The sequence below is a fragment of the Bubalus kerabau genome, chromosome 1 (genome assembly GCF_029407905.1).
Source record: "Bubalus kerabau isolate K-KA32 ecotype Philippines breed swamp buffalo chromosome 1, PCC_UOA_SB_1v2, whole genome shotgun sequence".
In the NCBI taxonomy this organism is placed as follows: Eukaryota; Metazoa; Chordata; class Mammalia; order Artiodactyla; family Bovidae; genus Bubalus; species Bubalus kerabau.
In genome coordinates, this window is record NC_073624.1 from 50,405,490 (window position 1) to 50,418,959 (window position 13,470).

Below are 13,470 nucleotides of genomic sequence, written 5' to 3' on the forward strand. Positions count from 1 at the left end.
TTCCATCCTTGTGCTAGAAATAAAGACCGTAAAGATACCAAAGCTTTACACCCCACTTCAGTTACTTTCAGCCAGTGGAGGGCAGACCAAGAGACTTCCAAAAGAACTTAATAACTTCTATAATAGAAGTTTAAAAAATGTAGGAATAAGGGCATCAACAATGCACAGTGAGGACACAGTTAAGAAGAGTTCACCTCTGCTTCGTGAAGTGGGGAAAGTCTCTTCTCAGAGCTGGGTCTCCAGGAAAAATGCTACCTTAACCTTCTTTGAAAAGGGATTTTAAGATAGTCCTGGTGAGAGAGTCATTTCCTAGGCAGGTTGATAAGGAGTCTAGGGGTCCCCAAGGAGAGAGGGGTCTGGAATTCTCAAGGAGAAAGAAAGGACAAACTTTTTTTTTTCCTCTACATTCCTTAGGATTATATAACAATAATGTATCCTGCCTGAGGACAGTCTCTGGATTAAACCTTCTGGCTAATTCTGTTATCTTAAAATGTAAATTATGGGAGTAGGTCTGGTGAGGTCTTTACAACCTCCAGACATTCTTTGGATTCATTGGAGAGTATATAACTTCATTGCTAACACTAGCAAGCGGGTATTCTTTCTGCCCCCTTCTGATGCCTATGTCAGAAGCTTTCTCTATCTCCTTTATACTTTAATAAAACTTTATCACACAAAAGCTCTGAGCAATCAAGCTTCGTCTCTGGCCCTGGATTGAATTCTTCTCCTCCGGGGGCCAAGAATCCCGGGGTCTTCGTGTGATTCAACAACCTTTCACTGGCAGGGGAAATAGCACATTCAAAGGCATGAAGTGAAAGTGTTTAAAGGTTGAAAAGAGCTTGACTGGTTCTGGGGGCCCTTGAGCTGAGGCAAAGGTCCAGCCCTGCAGAAAGCAGTGGGGTCTAAGATCGGCTGCACACAAAGGCAGCGTGAAAGCTGCGCCACACCAAGGAGTTTGGGCTTTCTCTTTCAGACTGAGAATATTCACCTGGGAAGGGGCAGAGCATCTGGGTTTTAGAAAGGTTGCTCAGGAAGAATGACCTTGGGATGGATGATGGATTCGAAAGGGGGGAGTTAGGGCTAAGCTGGTGAGGGGACTGTCAGAATGATCTCAGTGAGGAATGATGAGAGACTAACTAGCAGCCCGACAGGAGCCAAGCAATGAGACATTTCCGGGGTCACAGCATTTGACCTGGATTAGGTGGGTGTTGGGAATTAGGGATATAGTGGCGGATTAGAGATATCTTGATGGTTTCTACCTTGGGAGGACGATGAGCCTATAAATAGAGACATTTCCAAGCAAGAAACCTGACATTTCAGTGAAATGCAAAGTTAGAATCTTTTCTAATGGTTTTAGTGATCTTCTGAATTGTAGCCCCTTAATTTCTGCATAAGCCTTTATGTGGCTTTCTTGTCCTTCTGAAATAATAAAGATAATGATTATCATTATATGAATTTTAGCATTACACAAATAGTGCTTTCTCTGGTAGTGAAATGAGTTACTTTCTTAGAATTCATGATTACTTCCCGTTAGCTCTTAGCTCTTCCAGCCTCATGTTTCCAGTGTTTCTTCCCTCTCTCCTAATAATATTCATTTTTCTGTTCTAAGAGCATTTAATCTTGATTCCTCAGAACCAATGTGTATATTTTCCCATTTGTTCTTTATTTTAATCATGCACCTTATAATATGCAAAAAACCCCTGTTAAACCTTGGGGACATACAGAATAATAAGATGGTCTGTCTCATTTCAGGACCTAGAGTTTACATGCAAAACAAGTATATAAACATTGAAACACACATTTAAATGGTATAGGGAAGAGGGCATGAAGGAGCAGAAAGAAATGCATGACTGATTTTTACCAGGGAAAGGCAAGGGGTGGTGATCCGAGTTTCATAGCGAAGGTGATAGATGTTCCAGCTGAACCTCCCAGGAAGAGTGGGCATCTCAAGGCAGAGTGGGTGGGGAAAGCATCCTGGGAAAAGAAAGCAGAATAGACAGAGTCACAGAAACCCAAAATGCTTGAGATGCGGGGAGAAATGAGCAGGTCTGTGTGCGTCTTAACTTAGCATGCATGTCATCACTTCTGCTTGCCTTTCCAGCTTCATCTCATGAAACTCTACCCTGGCTATAAACAACCTTTCCATACACTAGTTAAAAGCATGGAAAGCTGTGGAAGCCTTCCTGCTGCTGCTGCTGCTATATCGCTTCAGTCGTGTCCGATTCTGTGCGACCCCATAGACGGCAGCCCACCAGGCTCCCCCGTCCCTGGGATTCTCCAGGCAAGAACACTGGAGTGGGTTGCCATTTCCTTCTCCAATGCATGAAAGTGAAAAGTGAAAATGAAGTCGTTCAGTCGTGTCTGACTCTTCGCGATCCCATGGACTGCAGCCTTACCAGGCTCCTCCATCCATGGGATTTTCCAAGCAAGAGTACTGGAGTGGGATGCCATTGCCTTCTTCGGGAAGCCTTCCTAACCATAGCCAAATAATAGAGATATTGTTGGCACACCTGGGAATTGATGGAGAAATGGAGCAATAAGGCATTTGAAGATCATTGCTCAGCAGTTCCCCCTTAGAACACTGGGTGGCGGTGTCCACCCACTAAGCGGGAAAGACAATTTGAAGCCATTTTCAGCAATCATTTTCTTGGGAGTTAGGACCATTCATCCCACCTGAGGAATATGTAAGGCAGTTGGGCAGCCTGCTCTGAATTGGGACAACTAAAAATGTCTGATGAAGAGAAAGAGGGAACCTGGCTTTCAAACTGATTTTGAAGTGGAAGCAGAATTGAGACCCATGATACCAGCCCTGGTTGGTTGATAACATGTTTTGCTAGGATCAGGAGCACACACACACACACACACACACACACACACACACACACACACACACGTCATGTAACATAAATGTAAAGTAATTTTATTGGTGGAACTACTTCAGACAGATGGGTCAGCTGGGTGTGCTGTTCCCCTCTCTTCTTGTTCTCTTGAGAAGTATGTCAATAGCTTTGGCCACCCTAGAAACACCAAGGAAAGTTCCAATAGAAGGACTCATTCCCATAATTGTACAAAATCACAGGGAATTTCAGAAAGAAAGAGGAAACAGTTCACCTGGCTGGTGAACTAACCTAACTAGGGCTTAGCTAGGAGAATTTCCATTCCAACACTGTGGCTATCAATTAGAGAACCCATGTTTCTTCAATTAGCAAAATCAATTCTGCTGAGCCAGCTCCAAGCCACATAACCCAAAGTGGAAAGAGAAAGAGCCCCCAGACTGTGCACTAGGACAGCCAAATAATGGAACATTCTTTCCTAAATACACTGCCTGGATCTCCTATAATCCACCTTTTAAATTTTATTTATTTATTTATTTATGGCTTCTCATTGTGATCTTGGCAAGGCAAAAGTGAGCAGTGGTGTGAAGCGAGATCTTAATTCCCTACCCAGGAACCTGGGTAGCCTGGATGAAAACCAGGAATCCTAGCCACTAGATCAGTGAGAACTAGAGGCTAGAAGCTATTTTCCCCCGATTTTTTGCCTCTAGTAAAAAATGCATTTATCACAGAGGCAAAACCATGAATGCAGGTACAAAATTGTTAGAGGCAAAGCACAACAAGTGGGAGAGCACACAGAAAAATGGTTTGTTTAGATGAGACAGAAGCAAAGCAGAGATGCACACCCGGAGAGAAAGAAAGAGTGTGGGTGTCCCCCCTAGTGAGGAGGAGTCCAGTAAAGACGTGGTTAAGTCATTTATATAAAGCAGTTCTTCTGGGTCTTTGTCTTCCATCAGGTCAAATATCTGGTTTCTTTTTCCACACCTGACCTACCCTGGGACCCTAACCTGGATGCACATGCACCCCTCAGCCAAGATGGATCTCGAAGTGAAGGATTCTGGGAGGAGGAAGACTCCTATGACCTGGCGTTATCCCTTGACTTTTGACCCACAAGGAGCTTTTCTGCGCATGTGTAGTGTCTCCCTTGTCCCCAAAGAGGGGGGAATGGAGATCCTTTAATCCTTTACTCAAGCGAGGTTTTGCCCCTCTTTGTCCTTGCCATGACTATTACCATAAGCTGTTCACAAGAGACAAACACTGGCTATTTACCCTGTTTCTGTTGTTACTTCCAATTTGGAGGGCAAACAGGACACTGTAAATTCCTCAACTAGAGCCGACCTATCTCTTGTCTCAGGAAATGCCAACAGTTATGAGTATCCAGCCCACTTCTTCATTCCCCATGAAATGCAAACAGGAAGCCAGTTGTAAATATCTAACCTGGAGCCCATCTGTCACCTAACTCAATTGCAGTGGCTTCTCTTATTGCAGAGTGTGGGCTCTAGGGAGCACAGTGTTTAGCAGCTGAGGCTCGTGGGCTCAAAAGTTGTGGCGCATGCATTTTTACTGGACCAGGGATCAAACCCATGTCCCCTGCATTGCAAGGCAGATTTTTAACCACTGGACCACCAGGGAAGCCCTATAAGTGATCTTCTTATGGTTAAGGATGTGGCAAGGTGCCCATAGTCACATAACTTATTAATGGCCAAGTTAGAAGATAAACCTATTAGTTGGATACTGAAGGACATACCTGCGTTTTAGAGAGGCAAAATATTCATCAGGAAAGTAGAGAAGTTCTTCCCACCCACAAAACAGTAAACACGGTATGTTGATTTGGTGGATTCCCATATGCTACCAGGGCTTGACGTGTTTAGCGTGAGCAAGGAGAAAGACTCAACAGAAAATATTTCTGAGCCCTACTCTCCTCTCCATTCATTCCCTTATCAAAGTTGGCTCAGAGAAAGAGTCATCAGCACGTTTTATTTTTATTGTAATTTAAGCAGTTGTTCACCCTGCACAGAGACATTTACATCAGCAGCGTTATCTTTAGTTGTAAAAGGAAAGACTCTGCCCCCAGGTCTTTCCTTTTACAGGAAAGGGCAGGGGGGCGGGGTGGGTGGTGTTTAGATGCCGCAATTAAGTGATGGAGGGGAATTTGTGAACACTTGGATGTTTTAGAATCATTGCAATTAAGCACCGCTCTCTTTCTACCACACAAACATGTGCATAAAGACTGGCACCTTTCTGGGCATGTGAGAGATGGCCAAAACAGTAGTTTAATGAACTCAAGGTTTAGTATCCTGTTGAGTAATTCTGCCTAACCCAAAACAATATCCCCAGGTAACCCTTCCAGCCCTCTTGGTCCTGGAATCCCACAGGGTCCTCAACTCCAAGGTCAACAGGGTGGAATGAGGTGCTTGTGAGTCATTTCCACTGTCAATGGCTCTTACCCCACTCTACCTCCTGCCTTTTCAGTAGTCAAATGTATTTGAGACATACATACTGTGAGAAAAAGAACTTCATTCTTTATACCAAAAGGAGTCACAGAGGTGGGAGTTAGGGCATTAGATAAATTAACTGTTGTTGGCTCTAAGAACTGACTGGGTTTCAGCAAATTTTTACCCATCTAGGCAGGGAAGGCAAGTTAACTCTTAACACAGTTCTGACCTCAAATATTCCTGCTTCAATGAGGATGTAAATATAATCATGTATGATTTATTTGAGGGAGCTAGGGTCCCTGGGGACCTCTAAGTACATAAAACAGAACTTGGCTTCCATAGGCGGAGAAGAAAAGGATTTCCTTGAGAAACAAATGCCAACAAGTTGAATATTAAATGCAGCATTATCTTAGTTGTAATTAACAACTAGTCAAGCCTGGGGACATCTACAAATAAGTAACTATTTCCTGTGGCAAGAGATACTTTTTAATATATTGTGGAATTCCATTTTCTGATGTTATCAAAGAATTATATGTCAGTGTTCACAAAAGATTTACTTCTGTGAAGCAAAATGTTCCTGAATGGAGTCAGGGTACCGTGGTTAGTTCCTCATAATTAAAGTGGAGGGAGAATACAAGAGACTATACTGTGAAGTTTGTTGGTTTCTACAATAACAGAGTCCACATGTTATTGCCTATCTGTGTGGTCCATGAGCAGAACTGCTACAAAACTCAAGCTGCTGCTCCTAGATTTCGAGCAGTGGCCCCCAACCTTTTTGGCACCAGGAACCACAGGAAGACAATTTTTCGTGGACCGGGGGATGGGGAGGGGAATGGTTTCGGGTTGCTTCAAGTGCATTACACTTACCATGCGCTTTATTTCTATTGTTATTACATCAGGTCCACCTCAGATCGTCAGGCATTATCACATCCTGGAGGTTGGGGACCCATGGTTTACCAAATTTTAGGCAGAAGTGTCGAAGTGACAGTTCTTCAGACAGAGGCAAGTCAACTACTGCACTCTTGAATTCCATCACTGCCCCCGAAGTTGGAATTGTGGGTCCTGTCAATATGCACAGTCCTGGAGCTGGCAGAGTGTTCATGGATTAGGATTAGGAAATTGGTCTGGCTTGTTAGAGCACGAGGACATTCCTGGAAGGAACGTGCTGGGATGTACCTGGCTGGGAGTTAGAACAGGAAAGAGAACCTAGGGCAGAGATAGCCTGACTCAGATGTTATATTGTCAGCCTAGTTGGAGTTGTCTGTATTGAATTTTTAACTTAAATTCATAAGAATTTATAGATTTACAAGTTGTAGATTTAGACAGACATTTCACTAAATGTGCCTGTTTTCACAATGAATGCATTAAACAGAACAGAGTACATGGCACTTATTGGGTTTATAGAAACAGGTCAATAGAGCAGAGTGGTTAAAACCTGTGGCCCCTAGGGTCAAAGTCCCTGTTTCAAAGGTGGATTCTGGACAAGTTTCCAAACAATTGCTTTGCTTCCGTTTCATTTTCTATAAATTGAAGATAATAATATAACGAATATTATGAGCTCATTGCATATTAGGTAAAATAAACATGCAAAGCCTGCTACGTAAGAAATTCACAGTGTTAGCTATTAGTTTTGTTGTTGTTGTTCAGTCGCTAAGTCTGTCTGACTTTTTGACCCCATGAACTGCAGCACACCAGGCTTCCCTGTCCTTCACTGTCTCCTAGAGTTTGCTCAAATTCAAGTCCATTGAGTCAGTGATGCATCCAACAATCTCATCCTCTGTCATCCCCTTCTCCTTCTGCCTTCAATCTTTCCAAGCATCAGGGTCTTTTCCAATGAGTCAGCTCTTCCCATCAGGTAGCCAAAGTACTAGAGCTTCAGCTTCAGCATCCATCCTTCCAATGAATATTCAGGGTTAATTTCCTTTAGGATTGACTGGTTTGATGTCCTTCCAGTCCAAGGGATTCTCAAGAGTCTTGTCCAGCACCACAATTCAAAAGCATCAATTTTTTGGCACTCAGTCTTCTTTATGGTCCAACTCTCACGTCCATACATGATTACCGGAAAAACCATAGCTTTGATTATATGGACCTTTGTTGGCAAACTGTTGTCTCTGCTTTTTTAATATGCTCTCTAAGTTTGTCATAGCTTTCCTTCCAAGGAGCAAGTGTCTTTTAATTTCACTATTGTTTTTAAATCAATAAATTGAGATTTCTCAAATTATGAAGTTATATATAATAGGATGAGATATTTACATTTTTTGTCTTAAACTTCTGAATAATCACCTCTGAGATCAGATCAGTTGCTCAGTCGTGTCCGACTCTTTGCAACCCCATGAATCGCAGCACGCCAGGCCTCCCTGTCCATCACCAACTCCTGGAGTTCACTCAGACTCATGTCCATCGAGTCAGTGATGCCATCCAGCCATCTTATCCTCTGTCGTCCCCTTCTCCTCTTGCCCCCAATCCCTCCCAGCATCAGAGTCTTTTCCAATGAGTCAACTCTTCACATGAGGTGGCCAAAGTACTGGAGTTTCAGCTCTAGAGTACTGTATGTTTCTTTCTTTTGTCTAGCGTAAGTTATTCTACATATTATAGGAATGAAATAATTAAAAGCGTATTAAAAACTCAAAATCAGGCTTGAAACAAAGTAAGCAGTTTTAATATTGTCGCTTTTATTGAAGGAGGAAACAGAACAGGCTCTGTCTTGAAAGCAGGGCTCCATCTTGGGCCGGACTGTGGTCTTTGAGCTATATGGCCAGTATCTATGGAAACGACATACCAAGTGGAAAACCAGGCCCACCCCCCTGCCCCCCCCCCACTCCGCCGCCAAGGAAGAGCCCCAGGGCTCTCCATCGCCTAAAAGAATACCCTAATTATCTGTGTATCCGAATAGAATCATACATTCTATTATGCTTATTGGGATATGGCCACAAGCCTATTGATAATTGTTTACTGTTAACTACTTAAGGCTTAAAGCTTATGAATCGCAGGTTAGCTTTGATTGTATCTTTCTTTTTCCTTTGTTCAGACTAGTTTCAGGAAATTTTGGGGAAGTGGCTTTGGGCAAGTACCCTTAGGGTGTATAAGGTTTTCACAAAAACTGGTCGGGGTCCTTGACTAAGAGGAGACTCTGCCTTGGGCCCACCGGTGTAATAACCTGCAATCCACTATCTACATTGTCCTTCTGAGCGAGTTTGTTTCCCAGAACACGAGGCTACAAGATTATAAGGAACTCTTATCTGTAATTCCCATGAAGAAAATTCCTCCTCCTTCCCCAGGCATCCTGACTTGTGGAAAGAAATTTGAACAACTATAGAGCCTCTTGGTTTTTCTGTTCTTATCTCCTGAGCTTCATTTAGATAGATTTAAGTAGGCTGATTAAATGAACTGATCTCAATAAATGTTTGATTTCTTATCTCTCTTAAGGCTAATAGGCTGGTTAATTTTTAACCAGAGAAAATTTAGGGCGATTGACATTCACACTGGAGTCCTTCCCTCTACACCCCTCTGGCAGTGAGTTGCTGGAGACCAGAATCTGATTATTGAAGTAAGTGGACTCCACCCTTGATCTATTCCTCTTTGAGCCACATGAGAGCCCCAGAATATGACCCCAGCTGCTGCCTTATTTTTCCTTCTACCTACAGGATAGGACTGGGTTTATGAGCTTGGATTTTGTCCTTGGCATTCACAAGGGCAGAAGCTAAGGAATTAAAGGATGCCAGCGGGAAAGGCATGAAAGCTACATGTCCTATGTGTGTCTTGATGGCTGACATGAAATTGCCACAGATTTAGGAGCTAAAACAGCATCCATTTATTATCTCATAGTTTCCATGAGTCAGAAGTCTGGGTGAAACTGTGGGAGTGGGGGAGCACCATGTGGGTTCCTGGGCATAGAAGCCTTTTTTTTGTCCCCTGTTTCTTGTAGGCAAGATTCCAGCCTCCAAGACCTTCCCTGAATTCCAAAGGGTGGAGTCCAACTGTTACTAATCAAGGGAGGAACAGCCAAGAAACCACCCAAGGCAAGATTGAAGGTACCAGAGAAACTAATCAAGATTAGGAAAACAACCACCTCAGACCATGCACACCTAAACCTTGTCAGCAATGGCGCACTGAAGTATTGAATTCTTGGGTCGGGAAGATCCCCTGGAGAAGGAATGGGCTATCCACTCTAGCATACTTGGGCTTCCCTGGTGGCTCAGATGGTAAAGAATCTGCCTGCAATGCGGGAGACCTGGGCTCGATTCCTGGGTTGGGAATATCCCCTGGAGGAGGGCAGGGCAACTCTAGTATTCTTGCCTGGAGAATCCCCATGGACAGAGGAGTCTGGCGGGCTACAGTCCGTGAGGTCACAAAGAGTGGGACACGACTGAGCGACTAAGCACACACACAGTTTCAGTTGCAGCATGTGGGAATCTTCCACCTTCACTGCAGTATGCAGGGTCTAGTCCGCTGACCAGGGATAGAACTCGGGCCCCAAGCATTGGGAGTGCAGAGTCATAGCCACTGGACCATCTCAAACTCTGTCTTTGAGATTCAATTCAGCACAGGAGCACAGAGGCCAAGCTTTCGGCATCATGGGCATAATATAGATAAGAGGACTTCTCTGTTGAGAGTCCCAGGAGGCCAAGATCAATGTGCCCATAGGGATGCCTTCCTTTCTGAAGGCATCAGAAGGAAAACTCTGCTTCCAAGCTTATTCAGGCTGTTGGGAGAATCTGTTCCATGAGAATGTAGGTCTGAGGTCCCTGTTTCCCTTCTGGCTTCAAGTTCAGGACGATTCTTAGCTCCTGAAGGCTGCCCTTCGCCCTCAGCTGTTCATTTGTCTGCCTTTCTCTTTTGCCTTCCTTTTCTGCTTATGAGGGCTCAGGTGATTACATTAGGGCTGCCCCAGACAATCGAGGATTATCTCCTTATTTTAAGATCAGTCTGTAAGCTGATAGGTAAGGGGTCTCTGGAGAAAGAGAACCAGGCAGGCTTTCCTGACTTAAGAGAAGCCATTTTGCGATCTAAGCCTTGCTGCAGTGCTTGCCTTTGAACAGGTCTCAGTCATCAATGATCTTAAGGGAACAAAGGAATTCAGGAACAGAGAAAAGGCAAATGAACAACCCTATTGTATTGATGGGGCTTCCCAGGTAGTGCTAGTGGTAAAGAACCTGCTGCAGGAGACTGAGTGCAGACCATCCCCGACTGGGAAGATTCCCTGGAGGAGGGCATAACAACCCACTCCAGTATTCTTGCCTGGAGGATCCCATGGACAGAGGACCCTGGTAGGCTACAGTCCATGGGGTCATAAAGAGTCGGAGAAGACTGAAGCGACTTAGCATGCACACACGCATTGCATTGATAATTCCTCCTCAAGGATTATACATAAGAATATATCTGAGTTCTGCAGGAACTAAGGCAGAGCATGCGGGATGGAATGATTATGCTGACCCTTCTGACTTCAATCAACTAAAGCTGGAACTCTGTCAACTATGCCCCAATCATATGCTGAATTCTCCTCTGCTCGAGCGCCTTCATGAATATGCATGTACCTTAGCTCAAAACTTACTCAGTTTTGCTGCTGGAGAGACACTAATTTGGGAAATATCCCTGGTGTCCTACTTATTTGCTGCAAGTAATAATAAACCTTTTCTTCTCTCAGTCTTTGGCTTGGTTGTGTCTATTGGCTCCACATCCAACAAAAGGCAAGCCTAGTTTTCAGGTGACAAGTTGCACGTATGACAAAACACAATCACAGAAGTGAAATCACATCCACAGGAGGCTGGGCATGAAATCCTGGGGGAGTGACTCTCTCAGCCACTATATGTTTTAATTTCTCTCAGGATGGACACCCAAGATTGGAGTTGCTGAATCATACAGTTCGTATGTTTAATAAAACTCCCAAACTGTTTTCCACAGCAGCTGTACCATTTTCCATTCCTTCTAACACTGTGGGGGAGCTTCAGTTACTCTGTATCTTTCTTTAAAATTAATTAATTTATTTTAATTGGAGGATAATTTCTGCTCTACATCTTTGTATTATTAGTATTTTTAAAATTTTAATTTTCCTAGTAAGTATGTAGTCACGTCCTGTGTTGACTTTAATTTGGGTTTCCCTAATGACTAATGGTTTTGGAACATACTTCAATATATGTTTTTAAATTTTCCATCTGTATATCCTCTTTGATGAAATGTCTGTTCAAGCCTTCCATTTTCTAAAAGAATCGTTTGTTTTCTTAGGCTTAGGTTTAGAGAATTCGTTGTGTACTCCCTTTACAAGTTCTTTGTCAGAGACTGCAAATACTTTCTCCAGTTTGTGGCTTGTCTTTTCCATCTCTGAGCAGTGTTTAAGAGCAAAATTTTTCTTTTCCAGGAAGTCCCTTTATTGAATTTTGTCTTTTGTGATTTAAGTTTTGATGTCATGTTCAAGAATTCTACCTAGCCCAAGATTAGGAATATTTTTCTCCAATGTTTTCTTCTAAAAGTACTACAGTTTTGCATTTTACATTGAGATCTATCATCCATCTAGAGTCAATATTTGTATGAGGCATGAGGTTTTCATTGGAAGGACTGATGCTGAAGCTGAAGCTCCAATACTTGGACCACCTGATGTGAAGAGCCTACTCATCGAAAATGACACTGATGCTGGGAAAGATTGAGGGCATGAGGAGAAGAGGGCGACAGAGGATGAGATGGTTGGATGGCATCACTGACTCAATGGACATGAGTTTGAGCAAACTCGAAGAGATGGTGAAGAACAGGGAAGCCTGGGGTGCTGCATGCAGTCGATGGGGTCGCAAAGCGTCAGACTGAACTGTCAGACTGTTTAGTGACTGAACAAACAAACAACAAGTGAGGTTTAGGTTAATATTAATTTTTTCAACCACCAGTTGTTTCAACATCATTTTTAAATTTTTTATTGGAGTACTATTGCTTTATAATGTTGTGTTAGTTTTTATCACACAGCAAAGTGCGTCAGCTGCACGTATACATATATCCCCTCTTGTTGAAAACTATCTTTTCTCTGCTGAGTTAGCTTTGCATCTTTGTAAAAAATAGGCTGATTGTGTGTAATTTATGTAGACTTTTTTTTATGTTCCATTGATGTGTGTTTATATCCCTCTGCCAATACCACAGTGTCTTGATCACTAACATTATATACTAAATCTTAAAATTGAGCAGATCATAAATCATATGATTTTATCAATTGATGCAGAAAAATAATTTGACAAAATTCAATACATATTCATAATAAAAACTCCCAGCAAACTCGGAATAAAGGGGAACTTCCTCAACTTGATAAAGAACATCTTCCAAAACAGTTACTGTTGACATCATATTTATGGTCTGAAAATTATGTCTGGTACATGCATGATCCTTTAATTCTCTTCCCTGTGGTTTTGGCTCCAGCTGCAGCCACATCAAAATTCTTAGCAAGGACTCTCCCCAACAAGAAGTACTTTCTCCAAACAGAATTTAGGGCACACATGAGAAGATAAAATGTTTCCCCATCTTATTCTATGTACGGTCAAGTTCTAACCTTTCCTTGATGAAGGAAATCTCTATTATCATCAATTAGATATATCCTCAGTACAACATTGACTAAAAAAAAAGGATCAATATTTTATTACACAAAAGCAAAGTAATGACAATGGTTCAACCCTTTGCTTGCAAAAAATATTCTAGAAGCGAAGTCAAAGGATTCACTCACCTACATGTTCTGGGTTGCTTACTGGGCATTTACAGTCCCCTGCTAGGTCAGACGGAGAAGGCAATGGCAACCCACTCCAGTACTCTTGCCTGGAAAATCCCATGGACGGAGGAGCCTGGAAGGCTGCAGTCCATGGGGTCGCTAAGAGTCAGACACGACTGAGCGACTTCACTTTCACTTTTCACTTTCATGCATTGGAGAAGGAAATGGCAACCCACTCCAGTGTTCTTGCCTGGAGAATCCCAGGGACGGTGGAGCTTGGTGGGCTGCCATCTGTGGGGTCGCACAGAGTCGGACACGACTGAAGCAACTTAGCAGCAGCAGCAGCAGCTAGGTCAGATGAGTTTATTCCCTTTGACAAGCATTGATATGCCAGTTGGCCTTGCATTTTAGGCAAGTAGTGGTTTACAGGAAAATAACAAGCAGTTATTCACTTTTGAGTTATAGTTCACCCACTTCACTGTGTTCAGTGCTGAGCTGTCCCCTACCCTAACTCAGAACTAACTTCTAA

General features: G+C 43.0%; 1 long non-coding RNA gene across 5 annotated transcripts in view; it reads right to left on the reverse strand.

Moving 5' to 3' along the window:
- Positions 1–4,665, reverse strand: part of LOC129647677 (uncharacterized) — a 54,156-nt gene extending 49,491 nt beyond the window's left edge. For 2 of the 5 annotated variants that reach the window (XR_008712440.1, XR_008712427.1), the window contains exons 1-2: positions 2,394–2,523; positions 1,859–1,971 (exon numbers count right to left, since the gene is read on the reverse strand). This is a non-coding gene — a long non-coding RNA (uncharacterized LOC129647677). Of the gene's footprint in view, positions 1–1,858; positions 1,972–2,393; positions 2,611–4,578 lie in introns of those variants that run through there. The other 3 variants (XR_008712430.1, XR_008712436.1, XR_008712442.1) reach the window with 3 other exon arrangements.
- Between the last annotated feature and the right edge of the window lie 8,805 nt (positions 4,666–13,470).